This window comes from Carassius auratus, chromosome 34, assembly GCF_003368295.1.
Source record: "Carassius auratus strain Wakin chromosome 34, ASM336829v1, whole genome shotgun sequence".
NCBI lineage: Eukaryota > Metazoa > Chordata > Actinopteri > Cypriniformes > Cyprinidae > Carassius > Carassius auratus.
Window position 1 is genome coordinate 25,420,785 of NC_039276.1, and position 25,281 is coordinate 25,446,065.

Genomic DNA, 25,281 nt, shown 5'->3' on the forward strand with positions numbered 1-25,281 from the left:
TGTGTGAGAGTCATACACTGTCTGAGGAGGATGTGTTCTCAGCTTCTTCTGAAGAGGGGGACAGACGGTTTAAGGAGAGTAAACTGCAGAATTCGATCAAGTTATCTTTATTTTTACTAAGACTAAAATAATGTTGACATCTAGAGACAAGATAACTTCATTCATTTGAGACTGATGCAATAATTTTTTTTAGAAAATTAATGTTTCTGTTATGTCCTGCTTCTTTACTTCACATTTTGATGCAACAACAGTGTGATTATATGTTCATATTTTATTGCAACCATTGATGTTCCTCTTTGCAGAACTCAAACTAACTGGAGTTAATGACACACAAGTCTGCTTGTGTGAGGAGGAGGCGGTTTTCTCAGCTTTTTGGGAAGAGAGGGAAAGACAGTTTAAGGCAAGTAAACTTAATTTCATATTATCAGATATCAGTTGTTGTTTGTTTTTTATTTATTTATTTATTTTTTACTAAGAGTAAAATAATGTTTGTTTTTGTAGATGTTAAAAGCCAGATACATTGTAGAGCATAATTTTTTTGAGATTTTATGTAAGTTATTTTTTAGAAAATCAATGTTTCTGTTGTCTCCTGTTGGTTTACTTCACATTTTGGTGCAACAACAGTGTGATTACGTGCTCATTTCATTAAAACCATTGATGTCTGTGTTGTTCATTGCAGAACTCAAACCTACTTTGGAGTTGTCTTGTCTGATTTGGAGAGTCATCATTCTTGGTCTTCCCTTTTAAAGGAAAAGTCCACACAAAAAAATTATTTACTTGCCCTCATGTCATTCCAAACCTAAAAGGCTCATGTCTGTCTTTACGACACAAATTAGTATATATTGAATTTTCTCCTAATTTTTTGTTAATCCATTTATTGTCTAGATAATCAGTATTTTCAAGCCTCACAAATACAGAGTTATTGTAGAAGTAATCCATATTTATATAGGAATAAATCTTAAATTATATAGAAACTTAATTTTCTGTAAAGTTGCTTTGTAATGATTTGTATTGTAAAAAAACCCTATACAAATAAACTTGAATTGAACAAAGCGTTGAAATTATAAAACAGATTATTGACCTATCCTTACGGATGTGAATACACCTCTATCTGAAAATGGATAGAGTATAATTAAATGTTTTCTCTTTTTCAAAAGTGTTTCTCTTTTTAGTCCACTGATGAAGAGCAGGTGGTGACCGGATGAAGAGAATCTTCTTTCCCCTAAACCGATGAACCAGTGGTTTTAAAGGGGGACGCTGCCCTGGATGATGTAGATGTCACATGTGCTGATGAGGCTTCTTCATGACTACATCAATTATGCTAAAGAGATCATGAAAATTGAAAGTGATGCATGATCTGTATTAATGGACTATGAAACAAACTGTAAGTGCATCACTTGTAAAAACAATGTTAAATGCTGGTTCTATGTTGTTTAGTAGAAGAGTTTACACTTTGTCATTCATACACATGCTCATATTCTTTCAAACTCATGTCTGTTAAATGTTATAATATCCAGAGATGTATAAGTACTAGAGAACCATACTTGAGTAAAAGTACAAGTGCTCTATCAAAAAAGTGACTTGAGTAGAAGTTGAAGTGCTCTTTAAGCACCACACTTAAGTAGAAGTACTAAAGTATTCAACATTTTTTGTACTTAAGTATTGCAAGTAATCTATTTTAAAATTTACTACTCAAGTACTGAAATTAAAAGTAGAAGTATTGTGTTATGTAGCTATTAAAGAAAATAGTCAAAAGTTTGAACATATTGTTTTTACTATTTCAAATGATTAACCTAAAGGACAATCACAATTCCTTTGACTGTAACTTCTTGTAAACAAAAAACGGTTACTAGGGTTAGTTAGCCCAATTTGCAAAATTATGTCATTAATAACTTACCCAAATGTTGTTTCAAACCTGTAAGACATCAGAGGGTCATTTAAAAAATTTTGAAGCATGGAAAATACATTTTGGTCCAAAAATAGCAAAAACTACGACTTTATTCAGCATTGTCTTCTCTTCCGTGTCTGTTGTAAGACAGTTAAAAACAAAGCAGTTTGTGATATCTGGTTCGCGAACGAATCATTCGATGTAACCAGATCTTTTTGAAACAGTTCACCAAATCGAACTGAATCGTTTTAAACAGTTCGTGTCTCCAATGCGCATTAATCCACAGATGAATTAAGCTGTTAACTTGTTTAATGTGTCTGACACTCCCTCTGAGTTAAAACAAACATATATCCCGGAGTAATTCATTTACTCAAACAGTACACTGACTGAACTGCTGTGAAGAGAGAACTGAAGATGAACACCGAGCCGAGCCAGATAATGACTCGTTCACGAGTCAAGAACCGTTTCTGTCAGACGCGTCCGATTCGTGAACCGAGGAGCTGATGATACTGCGCATGTGTGATTTAGCATGAAGCAAACCGACACACAGAGCGTCTGGAACCGAACTGATTCTTTTGGTGATTGATTCTGAACTGATTCTTAATGTTATGAGCCAATGTGCAGTCAACGCCAATGACGCCATTGCATCGAGCGCAAAAGAATCGGTGAACTGTTTTCTTCAACTGGTTTATTGAATCGAACTGTCAGAAAGAACTAACGTTACTGGTCATCCGAAAACCAATGCAACCGGTTCTTGACTCGTGAACGAGTCATTATCTGGCTCGGCTCGGTGTTCATCTCTCTCTTCACAGCAGTTCAGTCAGCACGCGCAGTCTCGCTTGATTCGCTCGATGACGTGCCAGCTTCATCAAACCTGCCATCTACAGTTCTGGCAGTGGTTTGTAATGGAATGATTAGTAACATTATTATAATTGTAACGAGTAACGATGCAGCACATAAAAAAAATATCGGAGTAAAAGTATTACACTCAGCGAAAATATGTACCGAAGTAAAAGTGGAAGTAGGAGAAAAAAATAATACTCTAGTAAAGTACAGATACCGCCATTTAGTACTTAAGTACAGTAGTGAAGTAGTTCTACTTTGTTACTATACATCTCTGATAATATCAATGTTAATGTTGTGGTTTATTTGTGTACTGTCATGCCAGAATAGTTGGTAAAGAACCTAACTAATTTTACATTTATTGCATAACAGTGTTTTCGTATATTTTTATACAATATATACAATTTAACAAAGTCAAATTCTGCATTTCTCCTTACATGTTACTTTTGGACTTTTCTCTTGTTTTTATAAATATTTTCCTTTTGTTAGTTATTATGTGAGTGTAAAATTGGTTTTTAAAATGAACACAATTTGTAAGTTTAATGCCTAGGTTAATTTTAGCCTAGCAATGCAGTGTTTGCCACAGCCTTAGACTCAATTGGTGGCCCCACTCCACAAGTTTATTTTCTGCCAGCAGGAGGCGCTAAGAGCGGGAGAGGTAGAGGTTTCTCCAGTAATGGCTGCAGAGCAGCACTGAGCTCACAAACGCTGCCTTATCAAGCATTACCATAGAGAGTAAAAGAAATGGACACAGCGACCCCATTGGATTCAACTGAGACAAGTGAAGTCAATTAGAAGCACGCACTTCCCGGGGGTCGAGCGTACTGTGCAGACTCAAACTGAGCTCGATGACGTAAATGTCACATGAGCAACCTGTACGTCTTCTAATCGCTGTGCCAAGAGAAATCTAAAATCACCCACCGAATCTTGCAGACGTTGTTGAATAATTTTGACTCCCTTGACTTTATGCCTCCACGTTCCCCCGATAGCCTCATAGACAGTAAAAGATTGCCTGCGAGCTTCTCCTCCTGTCCATATGGTAATTTTTCAACTATGCGACAGAGAGTCGCTGGTTATGACGCAATCGTTTTTTTAGAAAAACTGCTTCTAAGGGGCCACAACGTAAGATACAAGGTAATTGGGCCTTTTATACATTTTCGTGTTTCTTTAGAAATAATGAATGGACAAATCGAGTCTTTAAATGCCTCAGATATAAAGTTATTAGCTGTCAAAGTGACGCCAAAATGAATGGGAGTCAATGGGACGCTAACAGCAGGTGGGGGTCCGCTAGCCAATGGCGGCACCCAGGGATGCTTCAAAAAAATATGAAACCCTACCCCCCTGAGCATTACATGCCAAATGAAATTGAACATTTTTTAAATACTGTAGTTTTCCTTCTGAAATACAGTGATAAAAAACACCCGCTCTGGTTTTTGAAACCCCGCAATGTAGTAATTTTAAACCTTAAAAAAAAGCAACCCAGCATCCTGGGTTAAACATGGTAACCCAACTGGTTGGGTTAAAATAACCCAGCGTTGGCTTCGTCCCTTTTTGACCCAGTGCTGGGTTGCCAAAAGAACCCAAATTGGGTTGTTTTCAACCCAGCAGTTTTAAGAGTGTATTGGTTGAGAAATGAACTGAGCTAGATGATGACAACTCTGTTTTGCTAGATGAGTCAATATTGATTTCAACTGTACAATGACACTTTTACTGATTAGAGCTGTTTCACAGCAGAAGTGAATTCTGTTTGCATCATTATTTTTCCATCATTATTTTTCCTTTTATCAATAAAGTTATTAAAGGGGGGGGGGGGTGAAATGCTCATTTTCACTCAATCTCCTGTTAATCTTGAGTACCTATAGAGTAGTACTGCATCCTTCATATCTCCAAAAAGTCTTTAGTTTTATTATATTTATAAGAGAAAAATAGTCTGTGCCGATTTTTTTCGGAAAAACACGAGCCGCTGGAGCCGTGACGTGTGGGCGGAGCTAAAGAATCACGAGCACAAGTAGGCTTTTGTGTTGAGAGCGTTTGGAGGCTGTGACATTACCGTGAGAAAAAAAAAAAAACATCATCCAAAACAAACCATGGCTTACAGTCAGATTCAGCCGTTTATTTATCAGATCCCGAGGCTGAAACTGAACGAGAGCAGCAGCAGCAACGATGACTACAGCAGGACGTCTCTATGTCTTTAGATTACAATTCAGGTTTATTTATTTATTTATTTTTTTACAAAATATAAATTTAAAAATGTCTCAATACATATAGCCCAGTGACTGCAGAAAAAAAGTTAACCATGGATTCATAAATTTTCAATAGGCAAATATTTCATTTTATTGAAATATTTTAATGAAAGTAAAAAAAAAAATGTTTTAAACCTTTTTGAATATTTAAATATATCTTAATATTCTTTTGAATGCAATATAGAAGTCACTTTAATTATAATATTCGGTCCCTACATGAAGAGAGAGTCAGTGTCCGCTGTGAGAGGAAAGTTATTCTCCGGCTGCGAAAAGTGGGTCACAGACCGCAAGCAGTTTGTAAATACATTTCTGAATCTTGTCCTGTACATTTGTGAATCTTGAGTGCATTTGTAAATGTTGTTTGCATTTCTGAATTGTGTGTGTATTTCTGAATTTTGTGTGCATTTCTGAATTTTGTATGCATTTGTGAATCTTCTGTGCTTTTTAAATTTCGTGTGTGCATTTTTTTTATTTTGAGCGCATTTGTGTATCCTGTGTGTGTATTTATGAATTATGTGTGTACATGTATGAATCCTATGTGTGCATATGTGAATGTAGTGTGTGCATTGATCTTTATTGAGACTCTTTTGGCTCCATAATCCAGCAGCACTGAACACCCTTTCACAGCTGCTGCTACTGGCTGGGATGCAAAGTACTGATCTGGCTAATTTTGCAAGTTTTGGGTAGGATGTTTTGTTGATCTTCCACCAGCCAAGAACATCCATTTCATTTTCCATGACAGCCGTTTCTATAATAGGGAGTGACCTCGTCATCTTCCCGGTCTGCTTGCTGTACATTTTCCCACTCTGCAAAATTGGTTCTTTTTGCTAGAGGAGGAGTGGGTTCGACTGCTGAGAGCTCTGGGTCTCATATATCCACACCTGGTGCACCTGCAGCCATGGTTTGGAGAATAGTGAGGGCATGAGCATGTACGGCAGTCCTGTCTGAGTGTGACAACATTCTCAGCTGGTTAACTTTAGGCCAGAGGAATGTTGCGATCTTGTGGAGGTCCTGTATTATCACATTATGTGCGAGCCAGTCTTGCTGAGGGGAGTCTAGGACATTGGGGTTACAGTGGCGTTTCAGTTTCTCACACCAGAGACACACAAGATTAAGTGTTGGATACTTGTCTCCCTCAAGCTCCCGCTGTACTTCATAGAACGGCTTCGTAGAAAGTCGAGGGTGTCCGGAGTAATTTTTTCAATGCGCACGCTCTCCCCTTGTGCCTCCAGCTTTTCATGGAGCTCATATTAAAATCCTCGTATAGAAGTCAGTGCGAGGTACACCATACTGAACTGAGTGTCTCCCATTTGCAGCAATGTTGTTGACAGCTGTGCAGCCAACCCTGACTGTTTAACGAACCTCACTAATGATATAGAAGCAGAAATGGTATCTCCTATGTCCGGAGCACCGCTGGCTTTTGATAACTCTGCGATGTTGAGTCCATGGCGCAGTACCGTATTAATGACATGGTCAATGCAGTACAATCTCTGGTATGGCCGCAGAGCTAATTTAATGTTTGCACCCTTATCAGTCACCTATACAATTTTGCTTAGAGAGGAAGCGTCAAGGCCAAACTTTGTCACCAGTAGTTTCAATATCTCCCGCCTGATATTTTCTCCTGTCTTTGCCTCTTCCAAAGGGAACATTGTAGTTGTCAGGGTTTTATTCACCAGTTCCATATCCTCACTTATGAAATGGCATGTGATTACCAAATAACAAATTTTCCGAGCATACTCTGTACACATGTCTGTGGTCATTGCGACTGTGCCATCCTTCAACAAAGTCTTAAGTTTCTGTACTAAAGCTTCCCTCTTTTCTTCTGCCATGTCATTGTGCTTCTTTGCAATTGTCACATGGCAGGGAATGACAGAGTTTACGGGAACCTTTCCATACACAGCACAGACATTAATTAGTTCTTGCGCCAGCTCTTCAAACCCCTCGCCATTTACGATATTAAAAGGCGTAATGTCTTTACAGCAAAAGCTGACACACTTCTCCGTCATAGTTTGTTTCACCTTTGAAGGAATGGGTTTTGATGCTGTAACAAACTATTTGATTGTAGGTTGATTCTGGGCAATGGCAGGTGTTGAACAGCTCCGAACAACATGCCTTAACAGCGATGAATTCCCTGTCGTTTTAATGTCGTACTTTAACAGAATGTCAATTTTTTTGCCTTTCACATAACCCACTGGCTCATTATTCGCATTATGCACATGGTCAAAACTTTTCCACACCTCGCGCTAATCGAAACACATCACATGACTGCTCATTTATCGCGCAATCCGAAGCAAAACCCAGAGCCCGAGCCTGGTCCCGGGTCCCGTCGAGTTCAGGCAAAGATCTTCAGCTCTAGTTGTGATGCTCTCGTGAATGCACATTACAGATCAATATTTTTGTATGTGGTAAATTGGGTTTTTTGTTTGTTTTGGACACCTACACTTGCGTCGCATCATTAAATTGAGTTAAAATAACTGAAGTCACATGAATTACTTAATGATGTCTTTCCTACCATTCTGGAACTTGAATGTGTTAGTTGCATTACTTTCTGCAGGGTCAGAAAGCTCTCGGATTTCATTAAAAATATCTTTTTTGTGTTCCTAAGAGGAATGAAGGTCTTACACATGTGAAACTACACAAGAATTACTAATTAATGACATAATTTTTATTTTTGTTTAAGCTATTTCTTTAAGGGCAGCTTTAACTTAACTTTTTAACCTAGCTCTAAAAGGTGTGTATTACACCATTTTAATCGACTTCAACAGAGTCAACCTGTTTCATGTCAGGTGGATCTTTGCCTCATGGTTTAAACTCATGTAATGCTCACCTAGCCATGGATTAGCAGTTATGTGTGAAGAGGTTTATAGGTTACACAAAGTCACAAAGGGTTAGTTTGCCCAAAAATGAAAAGTAGGCAGTGTTTTACTCACCCCGGAGGCATCCTAGGTGTATATGACTCTCTTCTTTTGGACGAATCCAGTCAGAGTTATATTAAAAATTGTCTTTGATCTTTCAAGCTCTGTCAGTCTACGGTTTTGCATTGCTTCAGTCAAAAAGAAGTTAAATAAAAAGCGCTCATCCATAAAAAAAATTAAAAAAATGAAAAATGCTCCGGGGGGTGAACAAAGTCCTCCTGTGGCAAATCGATTGAACTGTGAGAAGTATGAATACTTTTCAAAAACACTTGGTGACATCACAGTTAACCCCTTAACTGTCACTCATATTTTTGAACATTGACTTTGTAGTGCACGATCCAAACTTAAATTTTTATTATTCATCAATGAAAAAATTTTGTAACATGATATTGATGTACCATTTACATGGTAATGCAATGTCTGATTTTAAAATGAGTTTTAAAGGATGAATTTTGAGATTTTAAGTTTTCAGTTGATATATAATTTCTCATGATTTCTAAAATGTGATAGAGAAAAAGGCAACAAAGTCGTCTTGTTTTTTTAACAAAGGTCAAAATTCCTGTTATAATTTAGATTTTTGAGGGTGCACTCTTGTCATAAATAAATCTATTACTTTTCCTACATAATTTTTAACAAAAAACATTGATAAAATATATATTTGGGAGTCTTAGACCTTTCCAACGATATATAGTTTGTCAAGATTAGATTAATAATAATAATAATAATAATAGATTTTATTTATAATGCACTTTTCATTGGGGGAATCTCAAAGTGCTACAATAAAATAACAAGATCAAAACATCACAGATTACTAAAACATGACAGCTCAGCAATTATATGCTTTCCTAAATAAAAAAGTCTTTAGGTTTGCTTTAAAAGTGTCCAGTCTCTGTGTGACTCGCAACTGGACAGGAAGATGGTTCCAAAGCTGTGGGGCTGCAGAGCAAAAAGCTCGACCCCCCATAGTACAAAGCTTGGTGAAAGGAACTTGAAGGAGCATGCTTCCTGATGATCTGAGGGTACGATTTGAAAGTTGCAAATTGATCAAATCTTTGAGATATGATGGTGCCTGGCCGAAAATACATTTGTGAGTTAACAAAATGATTTTGTATTCAATCCGGGTAGAAACAGGGAGCCAATGGAGTGATTTCAGAATGGGGGTGATATGTTCAAATTTCCTTACTTTCAGATTAGATTTAATTGTAATATAGTGAATTAAATGTAGGCGTCCCACAGAGCGGACAGGTGACAGTTAACAGGTTAAAGACTTATTTTAAAATCTACTTTAAGATTTATACCTGTAGTGAACAGTGTAAATAAAATTTGAGAATTTCTGATAGTTTGTTTGTTTTTCCAGACTACATTCAAAAAATGCTGGCGGCGATACAGGATGGCTGCCTCTGTGACGTGCTCTGCATATGTTTTTGTTTTTTTGTTAGTTTGTCCTGTCTTTAGTTATATTCCAGCCATCAGTTTCACCAGGGATGAACTGCTGAACATTCGGCAGAACGCACCACAAGATGTTTTTCCAGATTTCAATTATTCAGACGTTTTAGTGAACGTTGTTATCGGAGGAGCAGCGGCGCTGATCAAACGCTTCAGGACGCGCAGACGGGGGAAGCGAGCGGGGGCACTCGTCAGACTCAGGGCCGTTTCATAGTCAACGCGAGAAACGCGAGCAAGCAACGCGAGCGACGCGCTCCCTTTCATAGTCTAAACAGTGAACGCAAGCGTCACGGGTGATGCGTGTATGCAATACACCGCTCACGCAACAGGGGGTAGTAGAGTCGGGTCGCGTGATATTCAGATCACAATGGCAACTGAAGAGGAGTGTATTCTGTTGCTGATGAACTATCGTATAAATGTGTATGAATACGTATAAGTTCGCATAATTTTTCCTCTTCGCCCGCCATTGTATTCAAACCTTCTTCTTCTGTAAACACAATATACTTGAATTAATGTACAATACTTGCAATGTCGCCCCCACCGATCGGCGCATCGCGTATCAAAAACTAGGATGACACAATTTGCTACGCACCTACGCATAATGGCGGCCGAAGCGTAACGATGCTTAGCCTCGGGGAAGCGTATGCGTACAGATGCGTTGACTATGAAACAGCCCTCAGGAAGCGCGGATTTCGAACACCGTTGCCTAGCATCCATCTGGCAAATCTCTGCTCTCTACCCAACAAAACAGACGAACTCCTTCTGCTTTCTCGGACAAATAAGGATTTCATACACTCTGCTGCTCTGTGTTTCACGGAAACCTGGCTGAATGACACCATACCGGACAGCGCGCTCCATCTGCCGGACTTTCAGCTGTTTAGAGCGGATCGTGATGCAGAATCAAAGGGGAAATCGCGTGGCGGCGGGACATGCTTTTACATCAATGAACGGTGGTGTACAGATGTAACTGTTTTAAAGAAGACGTGCTGCTCAAATCTCGAAACACTCTTCATTAACTGCAAGCCGTTCTATTCGCCAGGGATTTTATTTTACAAGGACTGTAAAAAGATGGACTAATGAAGCAGAGCAGGATTTACAATCTTGTTTTGACCTCACTGATTGGAGTGTTTTTGAAGCTGCTGCCACCGATCTGGATGAACTCACAGAGACTGTAACATCATATATCAGTTTCTGTGAGGATATGTGTATTCCTACAAAGACTCAACTAATTTACAATAATGATAGACCGTGGGTCACTGCAAAACTCAGACAGCTCCGTCAGGCCAAAGAATATGCTTACGTGAAGGGGGACAATGTCTTGTATAAACAGGCTAAATGCACACTGGAAAAAGAGATCAAAATGGCAAAGAGGAATTATTCTGAAAAAATAAGGACTCAGTTCACTTCCAACGACTCCGCATCAGTGTGGAAAAGTCTGAAAGAGATTACCAACTACAAGACACCACCCCCAGCACTGTGGAGAATCAACGACTGGCAGACGATCTGAATGAGTTTTACTGCAGGTTTGAAAGAACACCCATCAACTGCCCTGAATGCCTCCCCACACAACCATTCACACCATTCACAACTCCTGCAACCAGCCCTGAATACCTCTCCAAACAACCGTTCACACCACTCACAACTCCTGGAACCTGCCCTGAACACATCTCCAATCAAGCACTCTCAACATTCACACCTCCTGCATCCACCCTCTCCCCCACACCTGCAATTCAGATCAGCGAGGATGCGGTGCGCCAGGTCTTCCGGAAGCAGAAAAGGAAAAAAGCACCAGGCCCAGATTGTTACACCAGCCTGTCTGAAATCCTGTGCTGACCAGCTGGCCCCCATCTTCACACAGATCTTCAACAGATCGCTGGAGCTGTGCGAAGTCCCTTCATGCTTCAAACGCTCCACCATCATCCCCATCCCTAAGAAACCCAAAATTACAGGACTAAATGACTACAGGCCTGTGGCTCTAACGTCTGTAGTCATGAAGTCATTTGAAAAACTGGTGCTGGCCCACCTGAAGGACATCACTGGACACTTGCTGGATCCTCTTTAGTTTGCCTACAGAGCAAACAGGTCTGTGGACGATGCAGTAAACATCGGACTGCATTACGTTCTGCAAAACCTAGACAGACCGGGGACTTATGTGAGGATCCTGTTTGTGGACTTCAGCTCGGCCTTCAACACAATCATCCCAAACCTCCTCCTGCCCAAACTAAATCAGCTCTCCGTGCCCACCTCCATCTGCCAGTGGATCAACAGCTTCCAGACAGACAGGCCGCAGCTAGTGAGGTTGGGAAAATTCACATCCAGCACCCGTACAAACAGCACCGGAGCTCCCCAGGGCTGCGTTCTCTCCCCACTGCTCTTCTCCCTGTACACTAATGATTGCACATCTAAGGATCCCTCTGTCAAGCTCCTGAAGTTTGCAGACGACACCACACTTATCGGCCTCATTCAGGATGGTGACGAGTCTGCTTACAGACAGAAGGTAAAAGAGCTGGCTGTCTGGTGCACTTTCATCAACCTGGAGCTTAACACGCTCAAAACAGTAGAGATGATCGTGGACTTCAGGAGAAACCCCCCTGCATTCCCCCCACTCACCATCATGAACAGCACTGTGACTGCAGTGGAGTCATTCAGGTTCCTGGGCACCACTATCTCTCAGGACCTGAAGTGGGACATTCACATTGACTCCATCGTGAAAAAGGCCCAGCAGAGGTTGTACTTCCTTCGCCAGCTGAGGAAGTTTAACCTGCCACAGGAGCTGCTGAAACAGTTCTACTCCACCATCATTGAATCCATCCTCTGCACTTCAGTAACTGTCTGGTTCAGCTCAGCTTCTAAATCTGACCTCAGAAGACTACAGAGAGTAGTCCGGACTGCTGAGCGAATCATTGGTACAACCCTCCCTTCTGTTCAAGAACTGTACTTATCCAGAGTGAGAAAAAGGGCTGTCAAAATCACTCTGGACCCCTCACATCCAGCACACTCCCTCTTTGAACTGTTGCCATCTGGTCGACGCTACAGAGCACTGAGCACTAGAACGACCAGACACAGGACCAGTTTCTTCCCTCAGGCAATTCATCTTATGAACAGCTGATAATAACGGCGAACACACTACACTTTATATTTATATACACATACCCTTATTTATCTAACACACATACTTAGTATACACTTAAATTTTGCACATAATATACATGTACATACATAACTGCATTTTGTAATATACCTGCCTACAATTGTCAATTTGTATATTGTCATTCCCTTTCTACTTACTTGTATTTTTTATTCTTTTATTATGTGTTTTATGTTCTGTCGCTGTCATTCTGTTCTGTTCTGTACTGCGGAGCTTCTGTCACGAAAACAAATTCCTCGTATGTGTAAACATACCTGGCAATAAAGCTCACTCTGATTCTGATTCTGAAAAGTGTTTCCACATCTGAGATAAAGGCAGTCATAAGACCCCAGTGGAACGATGAGGATAAGCTCCTCAAAAAATGAAACCTGCCTGAATAATGAGGGAAGACACGTGCATGATTGTGTGATTTATAAGTAAACACCAAGTACACTTAGTTTAACTCTCAGCCTGTTATTTTAGGTTTAAAGAAAATATTTTTTTGCATTGCTATTTGAGACATTCACTGTTCTATTGCAGTGGTTTGTTAGTAATTCTAGCTCTACAGCAGTTGTATTTTAATAGTATGTGGCAGATACAAATTAAAGGGCAACAGAATTAAAAGCCCAAATAAGACAGACAATGCCACCCCAAATTTGATTACATGGGAATTACTCCAAAAGAGAATAAAGCTCACAGGTTCAGTTCAGTGGGGTCAGGTATGAGACAAATTATACAAAAGATTTGTTTAATTTAACAATAATAAAATAAAAACACAAAAGATGCACTACACATTACATCACAAAAACACTAGCAATAGAATAGTGCAATTCACAAACGACAATACATTACAAAATACAAAGATTGGGGATCAGGATCCAGATCCTCTCAGGAATAAGTCCCAAAACTCTCCTATAATAAAGAGAAAAAGGGCACAACAAAATCCACATCCACCACACGTGAACAAAAGCACAGACACATGCTCCTCACTATGGAGCCATGAAGAATACCACCACCAAGAGTAATAGGAAACAAATCCTAGTCCTTTTGCCACCTAAATCCTAAAAGAAGAATACACAAACACAAGATCAATCACTAATAAACATACACTCATTCCATACCCTTACACACCTCGTCAGACTGTAAAGGTGTAGAAACAGTCAAGGCTAAAAATCTAAACCTGTACCGCTTACAAGCGGTGTAATATACCAATTTATACTCACGCAAAAAAAAAAAATAATAATAATAATTAATTAAATTCCTATACTCAAGTATTACATACAAATTAGAATATTACCCTTAGCAGGTGGCAACAATATAGAAGAGCACGCCACACCAAGGCCCAGGGGGACCTCAGCACAGCTTAAAAGCCAGCAAATGCATCAGTTAAGTGTATAAAAATACATGCGCACAATACATCCACACAATAATAATAAAAAAGGAAACAAATAATAATACCTTCATTAAATGCATACACATTTAAGCAAACCCAAAACAAAGGAAAAGAAACACACACGCACACACACAATTCAACATTTAAAAGGTTAGAAAACAACAACAACATAGTGGTCACAAAAAAAGTAGACTTCTGTACATTTATCATAATGAGGAGAAATACAGTAGCCTGATCAAATTACAGTCAGACAGTAGAGCTTCAGTCCGAAAGCAACGGGTTAAACAATCAGCCCATAACTACGAGCAGTTAAATAAACAAGCAAGATTGTCTTAAAGTCCAAGCTGATAGCAGCACAAAGTTTGCAAAAACGCACACAGCGGCAGGGCACACGTTCACCCCTTTTATAGCGTAGCTACTTAATGATTTACAAGTTAGAGCTGTGTGCGTTTTTGCAAACTTTGTGCTGCTATCAGCTTGGACTTTAAGACAATCTTGCTTGTTTATTTAACTGCTCGTAGTTATGGGCTGATTGTTTAACCCGTTGCTTTCGGACTGAAGCTTTGTCCAGCTTTGTCGAGTCCAAGTCAAGTCCAAGTCCAGGACTAGTCGAGACCGAGTCAAGACCGAGACCAAAGAGGTTTGAGTCCAAGTAAAGTCCAAAAGTTTCGAGTCGGGTCAAGACCAAGTCCAAATGAGAGAAAAAAGGGTCCGCTTCAAGACCACATACTTAACCTACTGATAATGTATGTGATGCGAGAGACAGCATATCTCCTATTCTAAGAAAATAATTGTACATTATTATTTGTAATGATCAAAAAGAATGTGCAAAGTAAAAACTCTGTAGGACAGGGGTCTCCAAACTAGATCCTGGATGGCCAATGTCCTGAGAAGTTTAGCTCCAACTGGCCTTAACAAACCTGGAAGATTTGTGTGTCTAGTAAGAGCTTGATTAGCTGGTTCAAGTGTGTATAATTAGAGTTAAAGCTAACAGGGGCGTCACACAAGACCCCGGGCCCTATGAATTATTTTTATGTACTTTATTTTCATTTTATTAACTTAATAATGCTGCTTTTGCTGACATTATGTCTGTGGTCAAAAATTTAAATGACTGATGCCTTGGTTCAGTGCACACACATGAAAAGGACGGGATATGACAAATGCGCGCAGCAAGGCTAGAAGGGATACGTTTGGCTCTAACTGGGCATGCGCACATAAATACAGCGAAAAAATTTTCATACTGTACTAGTGCTTGCATAGATTACTCGCCGCTGTCGGAAACAATCAACTACTCCGGCATACATTAACCATATTGAGCAAGTACGATGTGAATTTTAGAATTACAATATTGCGCGGAGCTGTTACTATATGACCTTATCTATGTTTCATGTAAAAATAAAATATGTAATGTAATAATTAGGGTTGTGCCTGAAGTCGAATACCTTATTCGGAATGGCAAGGATAATGGTTTAAAAAACGAATAACGGACAAGGAATAATTCTGCCTGAATACTCGGTGGAAGCTGACACAGTCTGGTGTTTGCTAGATAACTGGTGAGCCAGGGCATCAGCGCCAGAAGTGAATGAATGTAAACTTTATGAGTGAAAAGAGCGCAAATCAAACACTGCATTGTTGTCGGCTCTCTAAGCATCTCTCAGAAATCAGAGCGTTGCAAGAGTAATTTTACCTATAATAATACATCATAGCTACACGTTTTATTATTTGTATATATTTAAAAGGCAATGATTTAAAGCTTAGGCTATGATGTGATATGAATGAATGGAATAAGCACAGCGTGCTCACCAATCAAACAGCAGCGTTGCACGTCTCAGTCTCTCAAAAACCAAATCAGTTTTCTCTCAGGGGTATAGCTTAGATACGGATACATTGTCTACTTGTCCTACATGTTGGTATATTTACCTTTTGCTGGTTTGTGCGGCACACACACATCCCAGATAGCATGTAACCATTGAAACAATGTTGAGTCAGTGTTGATGTGTCAACGCTGATTACATTGAAATAACTTTAGAAAATGATGTTACTTTAACATCACTCTTGCACCCTCGGTTAATATTGAAATAATGTTCAGATTTCAACCACAAATCAATGGTGGTAATATTGCTTCAACATTACAAAGTGAACGTCACTTTTGCACCCACATTCGAAACATTATTAAATTTGAAAACAAAAACATGCTCATAACATTGAATCAATATTCAACCAACTATATTAATAAAAAATTAAAAACACTGTTTCAATCACATTCTTTATTTTCCAGTCTTTGTTCTTTTAATTCATTTAACTCAAAGCACTCAATTCCATGTAAAAAAAAAAACATCATACAGACTCAAAAGTAAACCAATAAACAAGTAAACCAATGAACAAAAAAGCAAATTAATTTGTATCTGGAGACACCGACGGAACAGTTTCACTTGTTTGAAGTGCAGTTCCGCCCACACACAGTACGGTGCATGTCGGAGCCATTTCTGGACTACCTGACTATATTCATAATGGGAAACTTTTCCCACACCCATCTGCAAAGTCATAGCATCTAACAAAAGAAAAACAACAGGATATGAAATGTATGCAATTTAATACATTAATGGAGGAACTGGAACAGGGAAATATTGGATGAAGTAAGGTCAATTTCTGGAAACACAAAAGGCAGAACGACCATTAAAATCATTGATAGTAATAACTCACCAAATATACAACAAAATGGTCAACATAGAACCACAAACCATTAATGTCCTTGCTTCACTGGATGCTAATATCTCCTCTGCACTCTCAAGCTCATCACTATTGTGCAGAGGGACTGCAGCGGTTGCTTTGACGGCAAAGACTGTCTGAAGAATTCTTGACATTCCTCACGCAGTTCCTTCACTTCTTTTACAAGTTCAGTTACAGTTCCAATCAACTTTTGTAAAGCAACATCTTGTGGAGAATAAAAAAACATTACAGGTCAAAACATATTTAACATGTATACTGTATAAGGAAAGTAGGAAAACTTCTCTGCACTTGCCTTTCATTAACTCTCTTGCAGAATCCCTTGCATCTCCAACAAGAAAAAAACTATTGCTAGTGAACAGACTCGCAGATTAGCAACCAAATTATATTTTAGGATAAAGTAACAGTATTGTATATTGGTGTAAACTGCCTGAAATTAGGAATCTGGACATTAAAATCAAAGCAAATATTGGTCTCATTGTAAAACTGCCTAAGCACTTCTGTAATGGATACCCTCATGATCCTTGGAAGATGGTTCTTGGCAGGGGTACATGGAAGGCAGGGCTGATGAGTCACTTGACTCAGTCAAGTATGGAGAACTGCTGCACATCTGGTCAGAGGACTCGGAGGGATGGTTAGGCAGAATTTGATTAGAGTGCTGGACAAAGGTCTGGACTCTGGAAGCTGATTGAACAGGAGCCTGCATTATATTGGAGACTGCAGTGAAATAGATTTTACATGTTAGCAAAATTACATTTTGGAATGTTAACATAAATGGAACAATTGCATATATTGTGCCAATCAGTCTTAGTTACATAACACCACTATTATACCTGGAAATAGAAGTCTAAGAGCTGGGCAGAGCTTTCTTTTTTTAACTTCCTCTTCTGTATCAGATGTGTTGTAAATGGGATTGTGTCTAATAGAGAAATAAAACTTCAGATACATCTAGGAATTTCATGTTATGATTATTATTTCCCCTTGTCATTCATTAATTGTGTTACCTGGATTTTCTAGAGTTTCTACTTCAGACTGAATGTCACTTGTGTTGCAGTTCTCCTGTAGGTTTCTTTTCAAACCCTTCTCAGCTTCTTCATATGTGGCTGCAAGTTATATGTTGTGAGTGTAATAATGTCCACAATAATAATTTAAATTCCAACTCATATTAATTTATACACTTACCCCGAATTGCAAGGTTCATAGGACAACCATTCCTCAGTAGGCAGCTCATATTTTTTCACTGCAGCCTGTATCTTGGCTGATTTCCAATCAGCCAGCTGTGTGGCAGAATTTTCTGTGCCTCCATTTTGAAATTGAACGATGCACCACTGCTTCATTTTTACAACAAAATAACTCCCCTACAATACAAGATAAAAAAATCCCTACTCCATCTACCTTGATGATATTTCTTAAAATAGCAATGTGGCCAACTATTTGCACACAATTATCTCCTTGCACTATTGACAGAGTGTACTTTTCAGTGACAGCTTTTCTGAACTGTTTGCCAAGACTAAGGAGCACTGGACCGTCAAAATGTGTCTGACTTAAGTTAAGCACTCATGAGGCTTTGGTGAATCTGGACTTGGCATCTCAGATAACCTTTTCACAACTTGCTGTAAGGGTAAGTAAGGCTTGCGCAAAAGACGTTTTATTTGTCCTAAATAATTCTCAAAAGGAAATGCTGACACATTATCCAAAGAAACGATACTCTTCAGCCAGATGAGTGAGCTGGTGTATATTAGACTATTTCATGTTTACCATACAGTTGTCCAAAGCAAACAAATGAGACAAGCAATTCATGAGCACAATCAATCATCGCCTCTGGGGTTCCAGAGGATAAAAGCAAATACATTGCAACGGAAAACAGCATAAAGTTCTCATACATTGGCATTTGAATGCTATTCTGAAGCACAAGAGGGCCTGGGTACAACATAGAAGAGTGCAGCTCAGTAGCTTTCCAGCGGACAATTTCTGATAACTCTCTTGGTTTCCGACTAAACTCAACCGGCGTGTAGGAACTCACCAGCTTTAACTTTTCAGAAATGTCAGCTACAGTTTGAGCGGACAACCTAGTAGTATGTGCTTTATCTCTGATCCATAAGTTCAAAAGTTTCCTAGTGACGCCTAGACAGCACAAGTACATATAATCTAATGGAATCATGGTAACCATTTTTACCAAGCCAGCTAAAGGAGAAAGTTTTTGGTTCAAGTGGTGGTCTTCATCAATCATATCATTAAAATCAAAATCCGTCCTCAACTTTGCATTAGTTTCTGGGTATGTGAATTTGATTTTGCCACTCATCTACTCGAACACATTTGTCACAGCCTGAGTATTACCATTGTGAGATTTTATTATTTTAACAAAGGCTCTGGCAGGGGCATCACACACAAAAGAGCTTACTTCTACCAATATGTTTTGACCATTGTAAACAATACCACCCATAAGAACATCAGCTAAATCATCATTAAATGGCTTTAAGAACTCAAATATGCACTTGGGCTTTTTCATACCACAGTAAAGGCCAACGAGAAAGGGATGTTTAGTATAGTCACAATTGACAATGGCAAGAATTGGCCAGAACTGAAGAGTACAGCTTTTGAAAAGTGGAAGGCCATCTAAATTGAACTGTACTTTAACTATTTTCAATTGTTCAGGCAGAATTAAGCTTTTCAAACACGACAATATCCCCTTTGCCAAGCCAAAATGATAATACCTTCCATCCTTATGGTAGATACATGGGTTTGGGTCTTAAGAATTGTCCTGGCATCTGTGGGCAATTCTGGATGAAACATTCTCAAAATACTTAAAAGTGCACTGAGTGCAGCAAGTGAGACTGAGAAGGTTGAGGCCCAATATCACAAAGTCCTTAAAAGAAACTCACTCGTTGGAGCTTCTGACTCAGTATCAGAGTATCAACGTCTGATAAGTTGACTGTGTTATTATTAACATTGTGTATATTGGTTGGATGCCACAGAACCTCATCAGACACCCCACCAGGGAGCTCATCTGTGACTGAATCATTTCAATCTGAACCAGCTGAGTCTATAACAACTTTAGGGTATTCAACATAATCCTTTACTGCTTCAACATGATTTTCTTCTGACACAGAATTTTGTGCACTGGTTTCATAGAATTGTTGAAGTATTTCTGACTCTGTGGACTTAATCATTGATCACCACCAATGATTGAATGAATCATTAATCAATGATTGACCACCGTGAAGTCATTATTGCTGCAAGTGGTGCAACTGTTCAATTTGATTAAATCTGGCTCAGACTGTGTCTCTTTTCTTTTGGAGTCTCTGAAAAAGTAAAATAAGTTCTCATACATACAACATACATACATACATACATAAAGTCACATAAAAATATATTGAAAATATAACATTTACCTTTAACTATTTATGAATACAGACAGAACATGATTTTAGTATCACGGATTTAAACTAATCTAAACTCTATTACGGTTTCAATATATTTTACATTTAGTGCTTTGAACATTTGCAAATGGAAGAGCTATAATACACAAGACTTCAGTATGTTGACGGTTTGTAAATGTTATGGCACCTAATTTACCAAGAACCTATTTATTGTAGCAAGTGAAATGTTCTGAATTAAGTTTGTGGGAACACAGTTGGGGAACAGCTTAATTATAAAGCTGTTTCATTAAAGCTGCAGATTTACCTAATGCTAAACCATTAATCTATTTGAATATCACATGAAAACAGCTTTGATTTTGAGTTGTACCTTTTAGAACTGTTACGTTTGATACTTTTTCAGGAATATTAATGTTTACCTAATAAATCTGCTAGCAGGAGATGGGATACAATCCAATCTTGTGACAAGCAGTTATGCTGTGGACTACAACTCAATGTATGATCAATGTCAGCATGATTAAGGGTGCGCTTCTCTTTTCTTTAATTATCCATCCTCATTAGCCTTAACCCCTCCTACTGAATGCCTTGGAGTAATTGTAGAGTAACAGAAACATGGGCTATGTCAAGTTTAATGTTCATGCTTATGAGCTCCTAGAGATCAGCTAAATATTGAATTTTATCAAACAAGGCTTACGATGAATTGGAGATAATTTTTCATCATCCACTTCCATTTTGGCTCTTGCCTTTAATCAAAATATCAATGATGATTCAACATGTTTTGGATGAAAACACTACATTGTATCCCCATGTCCCCATGCTACTGTGCAATTTATTTCAACACGTTTTACTTTGAAAATTTATGTATGTAAGTAGATTTAGTAACAATAAATAAAATGCAAGTAAAAAGCATGCTAAAAACAGAAATTAATTATATGCACCATTGTTTGAAACTCAGAGAGGTCATGCATGTCAAGACTTCCATATAGGACGCACCTTGTGTTTTCTCTCAATTAGGAAGCATCAATGAACTATTGAGAAGCCCACATGCAAAACCAAAATGGGCGTATACCAATTAGTGCCAATTTTCAAACTACAATTGGTTTTTCAACCATTTTTCAAAAGACTTGCTAAAATCATGAGGGCCCACCCCTAAACCAAACCCCCAGTGTATTAGAGCAAATCATAAACTGAAACGCCCCACTGATTGGGAAACACCCAGTAGTGTTTTGCACAGATACATGCCTGCAAGATAGTGTGCTCATGAACTAAGACTCAATGTTTGTTCAATGTCACTGTCTTCACCCATGTGTGCTGTTCCCTTTCATCAAAATTTCAATGCTGATCCAACACACTTTAAACATTGAAATTGTGATGTCAACCAAAATGATGGTTTGGATCAAAACTCAACATTGAATCAATGTTACCATGCTGTCTGGGATCTGTTTAGTTTAGTTTATTAACATTAAGACTCGCTTAAAGTGTTCTGCGTAATGAAAATGTGCGCATTGAATGGATTCAGTCGTGTTCAAATGATCACTAAAGGTTTGTCATGACTTCTCTCTGTTTGCATGATAAATATTATTTTAGAAATTAATAATTATTTTAGTTTAACACGACATACTTGTTCAGTGATAACTACGAAAAAAAACAATACAAAAAGTCATAACGGCTTTATCAAGTAACTGTACGATGTTGTATCCGAATGCACATGAAAATTTTAATAAGTCATAATTACAAAGTTTTTAAATTTACATTAACTTTTCAGGTTGCAGTAAGTGCACTGCTGGTCATGCACATATTTTCCATTTATTCTTTGCGGAAACATGGTTGCCCAGCAACAGCAGATGCCACTGGAGCTCAAGCGCAGATTACAGAGTGCTTTGGAAATAAGGAGAGCTGCGTGCCTAGGATACATTTTTTATTTTAATTTTTGGCTGGACTCGGCCGAGACCAACTAGAAGACTTGGCGAGTCCAATGGCCAAGTCCGAGTGCAAATGCAAAGAGTCCGAGAGAACAGAAAAATGTTGAGTCCGGACTCGAGTCCAAGACCGGACTCGAATACTACAGCCCTATTACAAGTTAACTAGTGTTTAACCAATTACATAGTTAATGCATTCTGCCACAAGTACTTCAGAAGTATTGCAGTAAACGGCATCGATGCAGTTTTTTACATATAACAAAAACTGCAATAATTTTTTGTAAAGGTATAGAAACTGCATAAAATTAAGTATTAACCTCCTGAGACCCTGCGACCTCATATGAGGACATTACATTTTTGTCTGACCCAGTTAAAAAATATATATTCAAAATATATGAATGAAACAAATGTATTTATGTACAATACTGTCTCTATCTTCATGGGGATTAAAATTTGACATTTTATTAATAGTAGCACTCTAAGACATCAGTTAATTTGAAGCACTTGTTTGAGGACATTGATACTAAATAACGTTATTTTTTCTACCATGTGGTTAGCTAAACATGGGAATATTTAGATGGATCTAAAGCATTGAAAAAACAACAACATCTGTCTGTGTGTGTGTGTGAGCAGAATAAATCATGGTAAATCATTGTAAATAATACTACAATATGGTTTATCAAGGTGATTCATGCTATAATCCTGGTAAATCTTTCTAGTAAATATCGGATATCGGCAGATAGGCCTACTCAAACCTCAGCTGAGTATGTTATTACAGCAAAACTTTCATTGTCAAGAGCAGAACAATTGATCATGGCAATTGCAAACAACTCTGAGGTGGAGGACCTCTCAGATGGGGAAGATAATGATCCTGCTGTGGACGAAGTCATTTTACAAGATGTTGACCTCATGGATGAGCATCCTGATTTTTTGCCAAACGATTGATTCATCAGGAGATGATTCCGGTTACAAGTACACACCACCTAATGCAGCTAAAGATACTGACTCTGAGAATGAAAGTCAGCCAAATCACTCACAAGTGCACAGACGTGGACATAAACAACAGCATATTGAGAATGATGAGCTGGATGAGGAAGATCAGAGACATGGAGAGCCCAGACCAGAACCAAGGAATGCTGGACATGGAGAACGCTGGTGGTCTGCTCCATTTAGACCAAATTTGGTCCAGTTTCAAGATTGAGATGATGGACTGAAAGATGAGTAAACAGGTTGGCAGACACTGGATTATGTGGAGGAGTACATTGACTCAGACCTGATGAAACTCATTGCTGACTGCATAAATGCCACGTCACTGAGTAACAGTGGGAGATCTCACTTAACTTCGGTAGATGAGATTTATCACTTTTTTGGAGCAGCTATCTTAATGTTTTGCATGCCTTTTCCACAGATAAGAATGTTTTGGTCCAATGCCCTACAAATCCCTGCCATTAGTAACACAATGTCACGTGATTGCTTCTTCAAACTTAGGAGCCATCTGAAAGTAGTTATTGAATATAATGTATCAGAAGATAGGAGAGAAACCGACAAATTCTGAAAGGGGAAGAATGATTTGTTATACACTGATTCAGACACTGACGGGTAGACCAATTGCTTTAACTCAGTGGTCACCAACCTTTCCAAATGTCCAAATGTAAACCAAGATCTACCACTTGTAAAAAATTATATAAAAAAGGCCAAAATGTAAGTATATAACTATAAAAACTGCCAACTATAATTCAACATTTTCAACAGTAATATAACTAAGTATTTCCACAGGCTTATTACTCGTATATACACACAATAATCAGTCAATTACAGGCCTAAGTACTATTTCACTTTTGTCATACTATTTGTATAGTTAAATAATTTGCTAGTGACTAACAGGCAACACGCATAAATCTTCTCACTGCGCGCGTGCTCGTGTCCTCTGGCTCTTAAATGTTTAAACTGACAAAGCTTAAATGAGTTTCAGATATCAGCACCCAGGTGATGACGGAATAAATTACCTACAGCATTCGCGTTGAACAAGAGTGAATGATTTGTCCAGGTTTTTTTTTCCCTCTCATGTTTTTGTAATGTCTTGGAAGCCAAAATGCGCTTGCATCAACATAAACATTTATTAGCTGAACCCTGAACCTGTTTTTTTTACGTGCCATTTATAGCAAGTCATATTACAGATGATATTGCAGATGCTTTGTCAGGTTTAAGTTGAAGCGCGTGCGGAACCGTGTGTGGTTGAACCGAACTTTTTTTTTTTCATCGAACCGTGACAAACCCTATTACCACAATAATCAATCCATTACAGGCCTAAAACAATCATGCCCGAGCAGACGGATATAAGTATATCTCATCACACCGGCACCCGCGTCTAAATCAGTTGTATGGTCTGGTTTTCAGTCTAAAACAGTTGCGTCAAGTATAAATGTCTCATCTGTTTTGGGAGGTGCGCGCGTATGGAAGCATATGGGTAGCATTATTCAATTTGGGATGTAATATGCAAAATGACAATGCAATATGTAAAATGGCAATGCATTTCTGTATTTACATTTACATTTTCCAATACATTTGTGCAACGTTTGGTGCAAAATGAAAATGAAAATTAAATTACATAATTTTCATTTGCCATTTACTACACCAGTTTTAAAATGTAAAATGAATATTAATTTTAACGCTTTATAAGTTGCAAAATTAAAATGAAAATGTATTACAGAAATGATTAGATATGTCTAACATGTTCAAGCAAAAACTGTGGCAAAATGATCATTTAAATGCTATTTTTCTTAATTGCATTAACACTCACAGTCAAGACACTTACGATTGCATTTTCATTCGGTGTCCCGCAATGAATGTAGCAAAACTCAATGTGCACATTGAAAATGCATTCCGAGCCGATCACGTGTCCCCGCCCTCGCGCCACGTCAATCATTGTGTGAACAAGGCGGGGCTTACAGAAGGTCAGAGACTCAAGTCTCAAGAAGAGGACTCAATCAAGTGAGACAACATGGACCGTGTATGTTTTGATCATTTCGGTTTATGGCTTTAATATTTCATTCGGACTTGTGGGCGGAGCTGAAACGCTGCTTTCATCTGATTGGTCGAATCGGATCGGTTTTCATCTGACAGCCTTCAGCTCGGTCTTGTCATTCTTTCAGGCAGAATAAGAGTCAGTGCGAGTGAAGCACTGAAATGTCTGAAACTACGCTCACTGTTAATTAGCATAATATTTGAATCAGATGTAGCTGGGCACATAATTCGTGCTGCTGAGACCTGCAAATTATTTCTAGGTTGTAGTATTGTATGAATATTGTCCCACTGATAAAAACAGTGCAAATAGTTCTGTCCCTTTGGATAACAGTGAAGTGGAAATTAAACTCAATAATAGACTGAACAGTTCCATGTCTGT

At 38.5% G+C, this 25,281-nt stretch overlaps 1 long non-coding RNA gene across 3 annotated transcripts; it reads right to left on the reverse strand.

The window, feature by feature from the left end:
- Positions 1-15,759: 15,759 nt before the first annotated feature.
- On the reverse strand, positions 15,760-24,713 carry LOC113053621 (uncharacterized). 3 transcript variants are annotated; one of them, XR_003277263.1, is made up of 6 exons: positions 24,694-24,713; positions 17,765-19,884; positions 17,587-17,685; positions 17,416-17,501; positions 16,597-17,299; positions 15,760-16,504 (listed from the first exon to the last, which is right to left on the reverse strand). It is a non-coding gene; the product is annotated as an uncharacterized LOC113053621 (long non-coding RNA). The 3 variants fall into 3 exon arrangements; XR_003277264.1 differs by having other exon boundaries at positions 17,765-17,940; positions 24,694-24,712; XR_003277262.1 differs by lacking the exon at positions 24,694-24,713 and having other exon boundaries at positions 17,765-24,438.
- Between the last annotated feature and the right edge of the window lie 568 nt (positions 24,714-25,281).